We start from the raw sequence: 18070 nt of genomic DNA, 5'->3' as shown, positions 1-18070 counted from the left end.
GATAGCTCTCTTATCCATGTAGGATCTGTGATCTACATCTGTGATCTACATCTGTTTCTAATAGTTACTATGCTGTTACTAAGCAGTAATATATGACGGCAGTGTTACGTTACTTCACCTAATAGGAATTGCACATGTGCACTATTGTGTCGGGGGCTGTAGAGCACGAGGGGTTTTTACTAAAGCAAACTAACTGTACTCCCGTCTCCTGCCTAGTCATTTCTCCACAACACAAATATTACAGTGGCGACGAGGTGATTAAGATTCTTAAACGGACTTTGCTTGAAGGGAAGAATGTTGCGTGAGTAATGAAACTCAAAATAATTATGTAATTTGTCAGTTATTTTTATTTTCTTTCGCCAGTAGAAAAGGCCTGAGCACTGCTAGTATGTACAGTGTTCAGGAGCTGCCAAGTAGCGAGACTGTTGGAGTCCAGAATAGAGACACTGCCCTCTGGTGGTTAAATAAATAAAAAAAACATTGAACCCATTGAAATTAGGCGATCTCAGTGGAGAAACATTTTTTAAAAAAGGGGAAAAAAGGAAGAAGAAGCGTAACACAGTGTGTACATTATTACAAATGAGTGCAGTGAATGAAGTAATTGCAGAAACTTCTGAAATGAAGAAAGTGAAGAATTAGATGAAATCTGAAAATTAAGGAATACAAGGAATAAGGAAACAATTAACTGTGAAAATCGAGTACCAGAGTTTGAGGCTACAAAAGAGGATTTTGATTCCTATTTAGAGTGTTTTAAGCGTTGGCTGGCTGCAAATGAAATCAAAGATGAAAAGAAAGCAGACGTATTTCTCAGTGTTTTGGGTCCAACTGAGTATGGATTGCTGAAAGGTCTCATTGAACCAATAAAAGCAGTGGAGTTGACCTATGCAGAACTGACTGAAACTCTTTCAAGGCATTTCAAGCCTAAGCAAATTCTCATTGCAGAACGTTTCAGATTTTACCAACGTCACCAGGGTCAAGGGGAAACCGTGGCAGACTACATCCTTGCATTGAAAAGGCCGGCAAGTACATGTGAGTTTGCACGATTTCTTGTTGATGCTCTCCGAGACAAATTTGTATGTGGTCTCACAGGTGAGGCATATCACAGAAGGCTTCTGTCAGAGAAGGACCTGACCTTTAAGAAAGCCTGTGATATCGCACTTGGACTCGAGCTTGCCCACAGGGATACTATTGAGCTATCAGGACATGCAGAAAGTCAGAAAGGTGTTCACATGGTCAGTGATGCACGTGGTGAAAAAGGCTCACAAAAGTCACACTTTTCTCAGTCCCGTCCTCAAGGTTACACAACAAAAAAGCAGCCCACATCACAAAGGTCTAAGCCAAGTTGCTACAGATGTGGGGGAGATAATCATCAGCACAGTGAATGTCGATTCCAAAATGAAAAGTGCCACAATTGTGGAAAGGTTGGACATCTACAGTGAGTGTGTAAAGCTCCAAAACGCACGGCAAAGTGTCAGACGCAGCACAAGAAGAGGAAGGTACAACTGAATCAGTATTGGAACTGTTCACAGTGTACACAGCTCAACAACAAAAATATGGAATCTATCTCAGCAGGTAAACCAGTAAAAATGCAGCTGGACACCGGAGCGTCTGTATCGCTTGTTCCAGAAAGACTCTACAAAGAAAAACTGTGAGTGCCCTCTTCAGCCAGCGTTCATCCGCCTTTCTTCATACACTGGTGACACTATTTGTCACGTCCTGGCCAGTATATAAGGTTAATTGTTTTGTAGTTTGGTCAGGGCGTGGCAGAGGGTATTTGTTTTATGTGGTTCAGGGTGGTGTGTTTGTTCAAAGGGGGGTTTGATTTAGTATTTCCGGGGTTTTGGGTTAATGTTCTATGTTTATGTATTTCTATGTGTAGTCTGGTGAGTGTGTTTCTATGTTGTGCTAATTGGGGTTGGGACTCTCAGTTGAAGGCAGGTGTTGTCTATCTGCCTTTGATTGAGAGTCCCATATATGAGGGTGTGTTTGTGTTTGTGATTTGTGGGTGATTGTTCTGTGTTGAGCCTATGCTTGGCCAGACTGTTAGTTGTTGTTAGTTCGTTCATTTTTTCTTGGTTTGTTATTTTGGAGTTCATTTTGTAAATATTAAATCCTCAAGATGAGCATACACGTACCTGCTGCGTATTGGTCTACCTTTTCCGATGACGATTTCGCATTATCGTCAGAAGACGAAGACGACAACCGTGAAGAATCACCCACCACCAAAGGACCAAGCAGCAGAGGAAGGAGCAGACGGCGTTCGAGTTGGACTGGCGGGAGAAGTGGACTTGGGAGGAAATTCTGGACAGGGCCGGACCTTGGCATCAGGCTGGGGATTATCAGCGCCCGCAGTGGGAAATTGAGGCAGCAAAGGCGGAGAGGCGATGGTACGAGGCCAGAGACGCGCTGAGGGAGAAGCACGAGAGGCACCCCCAAGAATTTTTTTGGGGGGGGCACACGGGTAGTTTGGCTAGGCGAAGGAAGAGCCGGAAGCCAGCTACCCGTGGTTATATGGAGGAGCGTATGGGGTGGAGAGCGCTATGTTTCGCTGAGAAGCGCACTATCTCACCCAGACGCACGCACAGTCCGGTGCGAGTTATTCCAGCCCCTCGCAGGTGCCGTGCTAGAGCGGGCATCCAGCCTGGTAGGAGGATGCCTGCGCAGCGCATCTGGTCGCCGGTACGCCTCCGAGGACCAGGCTACCCAACTCCCGCTCTACGCACGGCTACCATCAGGCCCCTGCACAGCCCAGTCTGCCCTGTACGAGCACCCCGCTCGTACAGGGCTACTAGTTCCATCCAGCCAAGGCGGGTTGTGCAGGAGGTAAGATCTAGACCGGCTGTGCGCCTCCATAGCCCTGGGTTTCCAGCTCCTGTCTCTCGTGCGGACCCGGAAGTGCGTCCACCCAGTCCGACTCGTCCTGTTCCCGCTCCCCGCACTAAACTGCAAGTGCGTAAACCCAGCCTCGCCAGTCAACAGTCGTCGGAGCTGCCCGCCAGTCAACAGTCGTCGGAGCTGCCCGCCAGTCAACAGTCGTCGGAGCTGCCCGCCAGTCAACAGTCGTCGGAGCTGCCCGCCAGTCAACAGTCGTCGGAGCTGCCCGCCAGTCAACAGTCGTCGGAGCTGCCCGCCAGTCAACAGTCGTCGGAGCTGCCCGCCAGTCAACAGTCGTCGGAGCTGCCCGTCAGTCAACAGTCGTCGGAGCTGCCCGCCAGTCAACAGTCGCCGGATTGGTCAGACTGCGCTGAACTGCCGGAGTGGCCAGACTGCGCTGAACTGCCGGAGTGGCCAGACTGCGCTGAACTGCCGGAGTGACCAGACTGCGCCGAACTGCCGGAGTGGCCAGACTGCGCTGAACTGCCGGAGTGGCCAGACTGCCCTGAAATGCCGGAGTGGCCAGACTGCGCCGAACTGCCGGAGTGGCCAGACTGCCCTGAACTGCCGGAGTGGCCAGACTGCCCTGAACTGCCGGAGTGGCCAGACTGCCCTGAACTGCCGGAGTGGCCAGACTGCCCTGAACTGCCGGAGTGGCCAGACTGCCCTGAACTGCCGGAGTGGCCAGACTGCCCTGAACTGCCGGAGTGGCCAGACTGCCCTGAACTGCCGGAGTGGCCAGACTGCCCAGACTGTCCCGAGTTGCCAGACTGCCCAGACTGTCCCGAGTTGCCAGACTGCCCAGACTGTCCCGAGTTGCCAGACTGCCCAGACTGTCCCGAGTTGCCAGACTGCCCAGACTGTCCCGAGCTGCCAGACTGCCCAGACTGTCCCGAGCTGCCAGACTGCCCAGACTGTCCCGAGCTGCCAGACTGCCCAGACTGTCCCGAGTTGCCAGACTGCCCAGACTGTCCCGAGTTGCCAGACTGCCCAGACTGTCCCGAGCTGCCAGACTGCCCAGACAGCCTGGAACGGCCTGAGCCGGAGCCACCTCCAAAAATAGGTGGGTTGGGGAGGGGGGGTGTAGCACAGTGCCGTCGTTGACGGCAGCCACCCTCCCTTCCCTCCCTTTAGTAAGGGGGAATTTTTCTTTTGGGTATTGTTTGGGGTTATTTTGTTTGTTAAGGTGCTTCCGGGGTAGCACCTTTAAGGGGGGGATACTGTCACGTCCTGGCCAGTATATAAGGTTAATTGTTTTGTAGTTTGGTCAGGGCGTGGCAGAGGGTATTTGTTTTATGTGGTTCAGGGTGGTGTGTTTGTTCAAAGGGGGGTTTGATTTAGTATTTCTGGGGTTTTGGGTTAATGTTCTATGTTTATGTATTTCTATGTGTAGTCTGGTGAGTGTGTTTCTATGTTGTGCTAATTGGGGTTGGGACTCTCAGTTGAAGGCAGGTGTTGTCTATCTGCCTTTGATTGAGAGTCCCATATATGAGGGTGTGTTTGTGTTTGTGATTTGTGGGTGATTGTTCTGTGTTGAGCCTATGCTTGGCCAGACTGTTAGTTGTTGTTAGTTCGTTCATTTTTTCTTGGTTTGTTATTTTGGTGTTCATTTTGTAAATATTAAATCCTCAAGATGAGCATACACGTACCTGCTGCGTATTGGTCTACCTTTTCCGATGACGATTTCGCATTATCGTCAGAAGACGAAGACGACAACCGTGACACTATTCCTGTGTTAGGGCAGATCCAGGTACCAGTCCGGTATGAGGGGAAGGAGTGGACGCTACCGCTTGTCATTGTTAAAGGAGAAAAATCAGCCTTGCTAGGCAGAAACTGGCTACAAAAGATCAAGTTGAACTGGGGAGAAATTTTCAGTCTGAGAAATGACAAACCAGTGAGTCAGGCTACACTCACTAACATGCTGGAGAAGCACAAAGAACTTTTCAAAGATGGCTGCGGCAAAATACAAGACTTCACAGCAAAAGTCAGAGTGCAAGAAGGAACCAAGACTATCTTTCACAAACCACGTCCAGTTCCCTATGCTCTTAAGGAAGCAGTAGAGAAGGAACTGGACTGCTTACAGAAGAATAACATCATCATGAAAGTAGTGAGGAGCGACTGGGCCGCTCCGATCATTGTAGTCCCAAAGAAAGACAAGACCGTCAGAATGTGCGGAGACTACAAGGTCACAGTAAATTGCTGCATACTACCAGAGGAATATCCACTACCAAACGCTGAAGATCTGTTTGCCACTCTAGCTGGTGGGAAGGTTTTCAGTAAGCTGGACCTGGCATTCGCTTATCAGCAACTGAAGCTGGATCCAGAGTCAGAACAGAATCTGACCATCAAAACACACAAGGGGCTATTCAGATTCAATCGCTTGGCCTATGGAATCTCGACAGCTCCAGCGATATTCCAACACACAATGGATCAGATCTTGGATGGTTTAGACAATGTTGTGTGCTTCATGGACAACATCCTCGTGTCAGTACCAACCATTGGAGAGCACCTTGTAGTGCTGGACAAAGTGATGTCAAGACTGGGGAAATACGGAGTGAAAATAAAACGCAGAAAGTGTGAGTTCCTCCAGGACTCAGTGGAGTATCTCGGATACAAGATTGATGCACAAGGCCTGCACCCAACCAACAGCAAGGTGGAAGCAATCGTAAACGCACCAGCACTCACAAATATCTCAGAGCTGAGGTCCTATTTGGGGCTCCTGAACTATTACGGGAAGTTTGTGGCAAACTTGTCCACATTGTTGCATCCCCTTCACCAACTGCTGCAGGCCGATACAAAGTGGAATTGGTCCCCACAATGCGAAGAAGCATTAAAGACTTGCAAACAGCGCCTGCTAAAGAGCAAGTGGCTTGCCCACTACGACACAGAGATGAAGCTGAGACTCAAGTGTGATGCATCTCCATACAGAGTAGGAGCCGTCATCTCACATGTTCTACCGTCAGGCAAAGAACACCCTATTGAATTTGCATCACGCACTCTGTCACCAAGTGAGAAAAATTATGCTGAAATTGAGAAGGAAGCCCTGAGCATAATATTCGGAGTGAAGAAGTTTCACAAATACCTCTACGGAAGGAAGTTGCTGCACTTCGAATGCAACGTTGGGGTCTGATATTGCTAGCCTACGACTACGAGATCGAGTACAGACAATCCAGTGATCACGCAAATGCAGATGCACTACCAAGACTACCATGCAATAGTGACTCCAACAGTGAAGATGATAGAGCAGTCTTCCATATCTCTCTCATCGACGAACTGCCCATATCTGCTTCAGACATAGCAGAGGAAACGAGGAAAGACCCAGTGCTTTCCAAAGTCTTGGACTTAACATTAGGCGGTTGGCCAACCTTCGTAAATGACGATAACCTTCGTCCGTTCATTGACAAGAAAGACCAGTTGTCCACTGATCAAGGATGTGTTCGGTGGGGATCAAGGGTAGTAGTACCTCACACATTTCAGAGGAGACTGCTATCTGACCTGCATTAGGGACATCCAGGGATCACTCGAATGAAAGCACTCGCCCGCAGTTATCAGTGGTGGCCTGGACTGGATCAGGACATTCAACAGCATGTAGGCCACTGCTCACCTTGTGAAGCTGTTCACAACAAGCCTGCTGCTGCACCTCTTCATCCGTGGTCCTGGGCTGCTACACCATGGGAATGCATCCATGTGGATTACGTCGAGATTGACAAGCAACATTTCCTTGTTTACGTCGATGTCCATTCCAAGTGGATGGAAGTGTTCCCTACTCAACTGACCACAGCTGAGAAGACCATAAATCTTCTCAGACACCTGTTCTGTCACTTCCTGACCAGTATAGGGGTCAATTTATTATTATAGCTTGGTCAGGACGTGGCAGAGGGTATTTTGTTTTTGTGTATATGTTTAGATAGAGGGATATTGTGTGTAGAGTGTTTCTGGGGTTTATTGGTGTGTGTGGATTGTAGAGGGGTTATTTGATTTATGTGTTCCGGGGTGTTGGGTATGTTCTTGTGTTTTTGTATTTCTAGGGGCTGGTCTAGTTTTTGTAATTCTTTGTTGGCCTGGTGTGGCTCTCAATCAGGAACAGCTGTACATCGTTGTTCCTGATTGAGAGTCATATTTAGGGAGCTTGTTTTCACCTGTCGTATTATGGGTAGTTGTATTTGCACTGCTGTTTGTTTAGCCTGCAAAACTGTTTACTGTCGTGTTTTTCTATTTTCTTGTTTTTCCGTGTTCACGTTTTAGAATAAAATATCATGTTGAGCACGCAACCCGCTGCGCCTTGGTCTCATCTATACGACAGCCGTGACAGAACTACCCACCAACAAAGGACCAAGCAGCGGTGTAAGGAGCAACGGATGAACTATATGGACTATCAGGGGAATTGGACATGGGAGGAAATTCTGGACGGGGCTGGACCATGGCATCAGGCTGGGGAATATCGTCGCCCACTGGAGGAGATAGAGGCAGCCAAGGCAGAGCGGCGCCGGTATGAGGCTTTGTGCGCGCCGATGGGGAAGCACGAGAGGCACCCCCAATAATTTTTTTGGGGGGGGGCACACGGGTTGTTTGGCTGGGCCAAGGGTGAGCCCTAAGCCAGCTCCCCGTGCTTATTATGGGAAGCAACTGGAGAGGAGAGCGCCGAAGTATGCGGAAGTGCGCACGATCTCGCCTATGCGCACGCACAGTCCAGTGCGAGCGATCCCAGCCCTTCGCAAGTGCCGTGCTAGAGTAGGCATCCAGCCTGGCATCCAGCCTGGAAGCACCACGCACCATGCTTCCAGTACATCAGCCCAGTCCAACTCGTCCTGTTCCTGCTCCCCGCACTAGCCCTGAGGTGCGTGTCCCCAGTCTGGTACCTCCACTACCAGCCCCACGCATCAGGCTTCCAGTGCGTCCAGAACGTCCGGCAACAGTGCCTCGTCCAGAACGTCCGGCAACAGTGCCTCGTCCAGAACTTCCGGCAACAGTGCCTCGTGCAGAACTTCCGGCAACAGTGCCTCGTGCAGAACTTCCGGCAACAGTGCCTCGTCCAGAACTTCCGGCAACAGTGCCTCGTCCAGAACTTCCGGCAACAGTGCCTCGTCCAGAACTTCCGGCAACAATGCCTCGTCCAGAGTGTCCGGCAACAGTGCCTCGTCCAGAGTATCCAGCAACAGTGCCTCGTCCAGAGTGTCCGGAACCAAGAGAGACGGCCCACTGTCCGGAACCAGGTGAGACGGCCCACTGTCCGGAACCAGGTGAGACGGCCCACTGTCCGGAACCAGGTGAGACGGCCCACTGTCCGGAACCAGGTGAGACGGCCCACTGTCCAGAACCGAATGAGTCTGCCTACAGCTCAGGACCGAGTGAGTCTGCCTACAGTCCAGAACCGAGTGAGTCTGCCTACAGTCCGGGACCGAGTGAGTCTGCCTACAGTCCAGAACCGAGTGAGTCTGCCTACAGTCTGGAGCTTCCAGAGTCGGCCTACAGCCCTGAGCATTCTGCAGGGGTGGACAGGTTGGGGGGAGAAGTAGACCTGAGCCTGAGCCACCTCCTGTATAGGTGGGTTGGGGAGGGGGGGGTGTAGCACAGGAGCCGTCGTTGACGGCAGCTACCCTCCCTTCCCTCCCTTTAGTTAGGAGTTTATTATTTTTTTTAATGTTTTGAGGGGGGGGTAATGTCACGTCCTGACAGCTGTACATCGTTGTTCCTGATTGAGAGTCATATTTAGGGAGCTTGTTTTCACCTGTCGTATTATGGGTAGTTGTATTTGCACTGCTGTTTGTTTAGCCTGCAAAACTGTTTACTGTCGTGTTTTTCTATTTTCTTGTTTTTCCGTGTTCACGTTTTAGAATAAAATATAATGTTGAGCACGCAACCCGCTGCTCCTTGGTCTCATCTATACGACAGCCGTGACATGTTCGCATCCTTTGGACTAGTCAAGGAGCTCGTATCGGACAATGGCCATCCTTTCACCTCAAACAATTTTGAAATGTTTCTCAAGAACAACAGAGTAAGCCACATCCTGTCACCACCTTACCATCCGGCACCAAACGAAGCAGCGGAGAGAGCCGTGCAAACCTTTAAGAAGGCCTGAACTAGACTCGATGTTCAGTCTGTGCCCACCCACCAAAGGCTTCCCTGGTTCCTGTTTACTTACCGTAACACGCCACACAGAGTAACGGAATGTACACCAGCTGAAATGTTTCTGAAACGCCAACCACGTACCCACCTAACATTGTTGAAACCAGACTTGTCAAGCACTGTGGCAAAGCACCAGCTACAGCAGAAGAAAGCTCATGACAGACACTCAAAGACTGTCAGAGAATTCAAAGAGGGAGAGAGGGTGATGGTACGTGATTTCAGACACCCCAAGCACCTATGGAACTCAGGTGTGATCTTGCAACGTGGAGGACCTTTGACTTACCAAGTCCAAATTGGTCAACGCCATGTCAACGTTCATGTGGATCATCTGCTACGGTCCAACTCCCCAGCAGAGACATGCCGAGAGAACAAGAGAACAAGAACAATTACGACCCCCCAGGACTATTCTCCTGACAGAGCCTGACCTTCCTCTTCTCCTGACAGAGCCTGACCTTCCACCCGAACCTGGCCCACCACCGGAAGCCCAGGAGGAGCGGAGGTATCCTATTCGACAGCGAAGGGCACCTCAAAAGCTTGACCTGTGAGTTGAGCTGTTTCAGGAGGTAACAGACAGTAAAACAAACAAACACTTTAATATGTCCTAGATAAAAGGAAAGAAAAAGGACATTACCTGGGTTAGTTATTAGGACACAAAGTCCATCTTCGGGGCAGAATAATCCCCTGGATTTGTTCTGGGCTCTGAAAAGTCTGCTTCAACACAGTAGTTGAAAAATGTTTAAGAATGCATTGTTCAGATATTGCATTAGTAGTTCCCTAACATATTTACCTTGTTCTCTGGGAGTTAAACACTATGCGGGAGGAGTGTAGTATCTGTGATCTACATCTGTTTATATTAGTTACTATGCTGTTACTAAGCAGTAATGTATTACGGCAGTGTTACGTTACTACACCTAATAGGAAATGCACATGCGCACTATTGTGCCGGGGGCTGTAGAGCACGAGGGGTTTTGACTAAAGCAAACTAACTGTACTCCCGTCTCCTGCCTGGTCATTTCTCCACAACACAAATATTACAATCCAAAGATTCTTTAATGATAAAGATCAGTGACCAAACCCTTTGAGTAACCATGTCTGTGTAATATTCTATGCAGTTTGTTGTGGTAGGGATGATCCCCGATAGATGCCATATGCCCACATGCTGATCTTAAATTTAGATTAAATTGATTTTAAATTTTAACATGTAATGAATTTTTGAAAAAACAAATAAATTGACCTTAAACGTATTAAGGAAAAAAGACGCACGCACCAGGTAATTTATATTTAGCCATTAGGTCAGCGCAATACAATAAGAATACACACATAATACAAAAAGTTTTAAAAAAACTAGAAATTACAAAATGTCAGAATGAGCAATATATGCATTCGAAAAGTATTGAGACCCATTGACCTTTTCCACATTTTGTTACATTACAGCCTTATTCTAAAATGGATTAAATAAAATTTCCCCCCTCATCAATCTACACATAATACCCCATAATGAAAAAGTGAAAACTGGTCTTTAGACATTTTTGCAAATGTAAAAAAAATGAAATAATACTTATTTACATTTACAAGTATTCAGACCCTTTGCTATGAGACTCGAAATTGAGCACAGGTTCATCCTGTTTCCATTGATCATCCTTGAGATGTTTCTACAACTTGATTAGAGTCCACATGTGGTAAATTCAATTGATTGGACATTATTTGGAAAGGCAAACACCTGTCTATATAAGTTCCCACAGTTGACAGTGCATTGTCCGTAGAGCTCCGAGATGGGATGGTGTCGAGGCACAGATCTGGGGAAGGGTACCAACATTTTTTTGCAGCATTGAAAGTCCCCAAGAAAACTGTGGCCTCCATCATTCTTAAATGGAAGAAGGTTGGAACCACCAATACTCTTCCTAGAACTGGCCAGCAATCGGGGGAGAAGGGCCTTCGTCAGGGAGGTGACCAAGAACCCGATAGTCACTCTGACAGAGCTCCAGAGTTCCTCTGTGCAGATGGGAGAACCTTCCAGAAGGACAACCATCTCTGCAGCACTCCACCAATCAGACCTTTATGGAAGATGGGCCAGACGGAAACCACTCTTCAGTAAAAGGCACATGACAGCCCGCTTGGAGTTTGCCAAAAGACACCTAAGGACTCTTGAGAAATCATGAGAAACAAGATTCTCTGGTCTGATGAAACCAAGATTGAACGCTTGGCCTGAATGCCAAGCGTCACGTGGAGGTAACATGGCACCATCCCTACGGTGAAGCATGGTGGTGGCAGCATCATGCTGTGGGGATGTTTTTCAGTGGCAGGGACTGGGAGACTAGTCAGGATCGAGGGAAAGATGAACGGAGCAAAGTACAGAGAGATCCTTGATGAAAACCTGCTCAAGAGTGCATAGGACCGCAGACTGGGGTGAAGGTTCGCCTTCCAACTCGATAACGACCCTAAGCACACAGCCAAGACAACGCAGGAATGGCTTTGGGACAGAGCCCGGAAGAGACATCTCTGGAGAGACCTGAAAAAAGGACCTGTGCAGCAACCCTCCCCATCCAACCTGACAGAGCTTAAGAGGATCTGCAGAGAAAAATTGGAGAAATTCCCCAAATATAGCTGTGCCAATCTTGTACCGTCATACCCAAGAAGACTGGAGGTTGTAATCGCTGCCAAAGGTGCTTCAACAAAGTACTGAGTAAAGGGTCTGAATACTTATGTAAATGTGATATTTCTAAAAACCTGTTTTTGGTTTGTCATGATGGGGTATTGTGTGCATATTGATTAGTAAAAAAAACTATTGAATCCATTTTAGAATAAGGCTGTAACGTAACAAAATGTGGAAAATGTCAAGGGGTCTGAATACTTTCCAAAGGCACTGTAATAGTGCAGGTTACAATTTTGTTAATATTGTTATTGTTAATGTTAACAGTAAAAAGTACAGGACCTTGAATCAACCCCTGTGGGAAAACTTTCGTAATATCCAGGATATACAAACAATTGCACATACTATAAAACGTTCTATTTTCGCACACCCAATCAGTGTACTATTTAGAATGCAAGTAGGGATAATCGGACATGGCCATGCTTTCAGTGAGCAGTAAATCTATAGTAGCCTTAGTAGTCCAATCTTAACGGAGATGACTCTAACTCTTTTAACGAGCAGGATCACACCAGAAACCAAACGTTTACAAGAAGACAACTGCAATTTAGGGCATATTTCCACAGGTTTCCAGAAGCACACTTTGGGTCCAGAGTTCTGTCTTACTATCCAGGTCTGTGCCCAAACAATTTGAGCTTCTACTTTTAAAAATCCACCTTTCCAGAAACAAGTCTCTCACCATTGATGCTTGCTATAGACCACCTTCTGCCCACAGCTGTGCCCTGGACACCATATGTGAATTGATCCCCCCCATCTATCTTCAGAGCTCGTGCTGTTAGGTGACCTAAACTGGGACATGCTTAACACCCCAGCCATTCTACAATCCAAGCTTGATGCCCTCAATCTCACAGAAATTATCAATGAACCTACCAGGTACAACCCCAAAACCGTAAACACGGGCACCCTCATAGATATCATCCTAACCAACCTGCCCTCCAAATACACTTCTGCTGTCTTCAACCAGGATCTCAGCAATCACTACCTCATTGCCTGTGTCCGTAATGGGTCTGTGGTCAAACGACCACCCCTCATCACTGTCAAACGCTCCCTAAAACACTTCAGCGAGCAGGCCTTTCTAATCAACCTGGTCCGGGTAGCCTGGAAGGATATTGACCTCATTCCGTTAGTAGAGGATGCCTGGTTATTCTTTAAAAGTGCTTTCCTCACCATCTTAAATAAGCATGCCACATTCAAAAAATGTAGAACCAGGAACAGGTATAGCCCTTGGTTCACTCCAGACCTGACTACCCTTGACCAGCACAAAAATATCCCGTGGCGTGTTGCATTAGCATCGAATAGCCCCCGCGATATGCAACATTTCAGGGAAGTTAGGAAGTTAGGAACCAATATACACAGGCAGATAGGAAAGCAAAGGCTAGCTTTTTCAAACAGAAATTTGCATCCTGTAGCACAAACTCCAAAAAGGTTCTGGGACACTGTAAAGTCCATGGAGAATAAGAGCACCTCCTCCCAGCTGCCCACTGCACTGAGGATAGGAAACACTGTCACCACCGATAAATCCACGATAATTGAGTTTTTCAAAAAGCATTTTTCTACGACTGGCTTTCCACCTGGCTACCCCTACCCCGGTCAACAGCCCTGCACCCCCCACAGCAATTTGCCCAAGCCTACCCCACTTCTCCTTCACCCAAATCCAGATAGCTGATGTTCTGAAAGAGCTGAAAAATCTGGACCAATACAAATCAGCCAGGCTAGACAATCTGGACCCTCTCTTTCTAAAATGATCTGCCGAAATTGTTGCAACCCCTATTACTAGCCTGTTCAACATCTCATTCTTATCGTCTGAGATCCCCAAAGATTGTAAAGCTGCCGCGGTCATCCCCCTCTTCAAAGGGGGAGACACTCTAGACCCAAGGTCTTCGAAAGCCAAGTTAACAAACAGATCACCGACCATTTCGAATCCCACCGTACCTTCTCCGCTATGCAATCTGGTATCCAAGCTGGTCATGGGTGCACCTCAGCCACGCTCAAGGTCCTAAACGATATCATAACCTCCATCGATAAGAGACAATACTGTGCAGCTGTATTCATCGACCTGGCCAAGGCTTTCGACTCTGTCAATCACCACATTCTTATCGGCAGACTCAACAGCCTTGGTTTCTCAAATTACTGCCTCGCCTGCTTCACCAACTACTTCTCAGACAGAGATCAGTGTGTTAAATCGGAGGCCCTGTTGTCCGGAACTCTGGCAGTCTCAATGGGGGTGCCACAGGGTTCAATTCTCAGGCCTACTCTTTTCTCTCTATACATCAATGATGTCGCTCTTTCTGCTGGTGATTCTTTGATCCACCTCTACGCAGACAACACCATTCTGTATACTTCTGGCCCTTCTTTGGACACTGTGTTAACTAACCTCCAAACGAGCTTCAATGCCATACAACTCTCCTTCCGTGGCCTTCAACTGCTCTTAAATGCAAGTAAAACTAAATGCATGCTCTTCAACCGATTGCTGCCCACCCGTCCAGCATCACCACTCTGGACGGTTCTGACTTAGAATATGTGGACAACTACAAATACCTGGGTGTCTGGTTAGACTGTAAACTCTCCTTCCAGACTCACATTAAGCATCTCCAACCCAAAATTAAATCTAGAATTGTCATCCTATTTCGCACAAAGCATCCTTCACTCATGCTGCCAAACATACCCTTGTAAAACTGACTATCCTGCCGATCCTTGACTTCGGTGTTTTCATTTACAAAATAGCGTCCAACACTCTACTCAGTAAATTGGATGCAGTCTATCACAGTGCCATCCGTTTTGTCCCCATAGCCCCATATACTACCCACCACTGCGACCTGTATGCTCTCGTTGGCTGGCTGTCGCTTCATATTCGTTGCCAAACCCACTGGCTCCAGGTCGTCTATAAGTCTTTGCTAGGTAAAGCCCCGCCTTATCTCAGCTCACTGGTCACCATAGCCGCACGCACCTGTAGCACGCGCTCCAGCAGGTATATTTCGCTGGTCACCCCCAAAGCCAATTCTTCCTTTGGCCGCCTCTCCTTCCAGTTCTCTGCTGCCAATGACTGGAACCAATTGCAAAAATCACTGAAGCTGGAGACTCATATCTCCTTCACTAACTTTAAGCACCAGCTGTCAGAGCAGCTCACAGATCACTGCACATAGCCCATCTGTAAATAGCCCAGCCAACTACCTCATCGCCATGCTGTTATTTTATTTTCTTGCTGCTTTGGACCCCAGTATCTCTACTTGCACATTCATCTTCTGCACATCTATCACTCCAGTGTTTAATTGCTATATTGTAACTATTTCGCCACTATGGCCTATTTATTGCCTTACCTCCCCTCATTTGCACACACTGTATATAGACTTTTTCTATTGTGTTATTGACTGTATGTTTGTTTATTCCATGTGTAACTGTGTTGTTTTTTGTGTCGCACTGCTTTGCTTTATCTTGGCCAGGTCACAGTTTTAAATGAGAACTTGTTCTCAACTAGCCTACCTGGTTAAATAAAGGTGAAATTATTAAAAGATATAAAAAAAAAGACTTGTTCTGACTTCCTGGGTTCCACCTAATGGATTCCACTGCTGACACCACTGGTGAATTCAGGAGATGACCAGCACTGAGTATTCTTACCTCTAAAATGCTGAACATGTTTGCTAATATGACATACATTTCAGCCAGCAATGGCTTTTTACTGTGTTTTCATGTGTTTTCACACGTTATCAGAACCACTGTGATATATCGGTTATGTCGTTATGTAGTTTGGGTATTAATTAATGTTTCCATAAGAAAATTCAAGCTTATTTCAAAACATTTTATTTGGAACTAACCAGAGGAAGGGTTTGAGGTTGACAGGCTTTAGAAATACTATGAAAACAACATTAAATACACTCACGAGAGACTATGTTCACAAAACACTGGAAATGGACAATGTACAACCACAGAAAACATACCAACATGTTGACACAAATTTAGATTAGGCCGTCTTCAAGTATATTAGCTAACCCTATTCTACAAACACAATACAGAATTTTTTTCTACAGACAAACGTAGTATTAAATGCTCAACTTTCACATACTTTTATGGGACCATAAAACCTAGAGGGTCTAATGTTGGGTTCCCCACAGCCAGTATATCACAGCCAGTATATCACAGCCAGTATACCACAGCCAGTATATCACAGCCAGTATATCACAGCCAGTATATCACAGCCAGTATACCACAGCCAGTATACCACAGCCAGTACACCACAGCCAGTATACCACAGCCAGTATACCACAGCCAGTATACCACAGCCAGTATATCACAGCCAGTATATCACAGCCAGTATATCACAGCCAGTATATCACAGACAGTATATCACAGACAGTATACCACAAACAGTATATCACATCCAGTATATCACAGCCAGTGTATCACAGCCAGTACAATTATATACCTTCAGGCACTGTAATTGAGCAAATCTGATTAACTATTGCAGGTCTGGAACTTCCTGTTGATAAAGCACTAGCCGTCCTGCTTTAGCAGTATTGGACCATGGGAGATATTTTAGCACCTTGGGAGGACCATGAGAGTGTGTGTGTGTGTGTGTGTGTGTGTGTGTGTGTGTGTGTGTGTGTGTGTGTGTGTGTAAAACATGAACTTGTCTCACTTTCTTCCAGTTCTAGCGATCTATCGTCTAGTTGACATTTGAGTGACGTGTATTTTGTTAAATGTACTTCTTCTTGTACTGGCCCATGTAACTCCTCAGGAAGTCTTCGAACTGTGGGACAGCGTACCTGGACCCGGCCTTCTGCTGCACCGGGTCCTCCTTGGCCGCTGATTCCATCGCAGCGGGGGAGTCCTCGGCACGACGAAGGTGGCAGTTGTAGTCGTATTCGGGGTCGCAGTCTGGATCGGGCAAGATCACACCGCTCTTGGGCTCGTTGGCCTCGGCGGTGAGGGTAGCGGGGGCGGACATGCCGTTGCAGGTGAAGTCGTAGGGGTGGCACTGGGGTACGGCGGGGGTCTTGGGTTCGTCGCTGGCCTCCACAGGAGTGCAGTCCTTGTCGTAGTGCACGTAGCAGTCATGGCCCTCCTTGGTCTTCCCGAGGACACCCAGGCGGGAGCGGATCTGGAACTGAGGCAGCGCTGGGGGGGCCTTATGGAGCGCGGCGGCGGCACCAAGCAGGCAGTATGGGTCGTAGCGCGAGTCACACGCCAAAGGGGCGGGGGCTGGCGCAGGTACGTCTTTGGGCGTGTACTCCAGGACGGGCTTGGTGAGGCCCACCAGTTGGTGGCGGTGAGGGGGTTGCAGCCCTTGTCAAAGAGGGGGTTGCAGTGCTGCTCCTTGGGGGTCTCCAGGGGAGTGGGAGGAGGGGTTGATACGCTAGCCATGCACAGGGGGTCGGTGGCCGGGTCGCAGGTGGGGTACAGGTGGAAGAAGCCGGAGGGGGCCTTCTTCACCAACTGGGGCCGGCAGTAGGGGTCCTTGGTGGGATCGCAGCCCAGGGCAGCATAGGACAGGGCGGGTCCAGGAGCGGGCCTGTAGCCGTAGGCGGCACGCAGGTGGTACTGCAGACACTCTGTGTCGTCAGGGTTACAGATACGCAGCAGCTCTGTCTTCTGCTCAGCGGTGAGGAATGGCTCCAGGACTGGGGTGTAGTAGAGGCCTGTGGGGGTCTTCAGAGGGTACGGCAGGAAGGGGGTCAGGACAGGCACTGGGGCGGCTTTGACCAGAGCCGGAGTCAGAGGAGGCTTTGGGGCAGCCATCTTAGGGATCATGGGGAAGAGGCAGTAGGGGTCGATATAAGGGTTGCACATTCCGACTGTGGCGGTCTTGATGGGCGCGGGCATCAACACCTTGGCCTTGGGCTTGCTGGTGGAAAGTATTCAGACCCCTTGACTTTTTCTACATTTTGTAACACTACAGCCTTATTCTAAAAATCCTCATCAATCTACACACAATAGATTTATATATAGAACCGGTTTCTAGATTTGTTTTGTCAACCCACGGCCTAACTCACAACTCTTCTCCAACCCACAGCCTAACTCACAACTCTTCTTCAACCCACGGCCTAACTCACAACTCTTCTTCAACCCACGGCCTAACTCACAACTCTTCTTTAACCCACGGCCTAACGCACAACACTTCTTCAAACACATGACTTCTCTACTTCCTCCTCTCTCTCTCCTATTCTCATTAACAGAGCCCGTGTGTAACAACCTCCCTTGGCTCTTTCATATGTAACTATGGTTACTATCTCCATATCATTCTCAATGTATAATGTCTATCCATAACATTCAACTTTTATCATTGAAATACTGTAGCAGATGGTTTGGTTAGTATCAGTACTACCTTCCTGAAACCTGTAGGCTACTGTCAGTCCTGACCTAGAAATGCCTTGTGTTTTCTGGATCAGTGGTATTGACAGTGTTCCTGGAGTAGGTTGCGGTCTGGGT

At 48.0% G+C, this 18070-nt stretch overlaps 1 pseudogene; it reads right to left on the bottom strand.

Moving 5' to 3' along the window:
• Positions 1-16337: 16337 nt before the first annotated feature.
• On the bottom strand, positions 16338-17497 carry LOC115169211 (uncharacterized; annotated as a pseudogene).
• Positions 17498-18070: the final 573 nt, after the last annotated feature.

The sequence above is a fragment of the Salmo trutta genome, chromosome 31 (assembly GCF_901001165.1).
Source record: "Salmo trutta chromosome 31, fSalTru1.1, whole genome shotgun sequence".
Classification (NCBI taxonomy): domain Eukaryota; kingdom Metazoa; phylum Chordata; class Actinopteri; order Salmoniformes; family Salmonidae; genus Salmo; species Salmo trutta.
The sequence above is the reverse complement of the archived record's forward strand: the minus strand, read 5'-3'. Positions and strand labels throughout refer to the sequence as shown.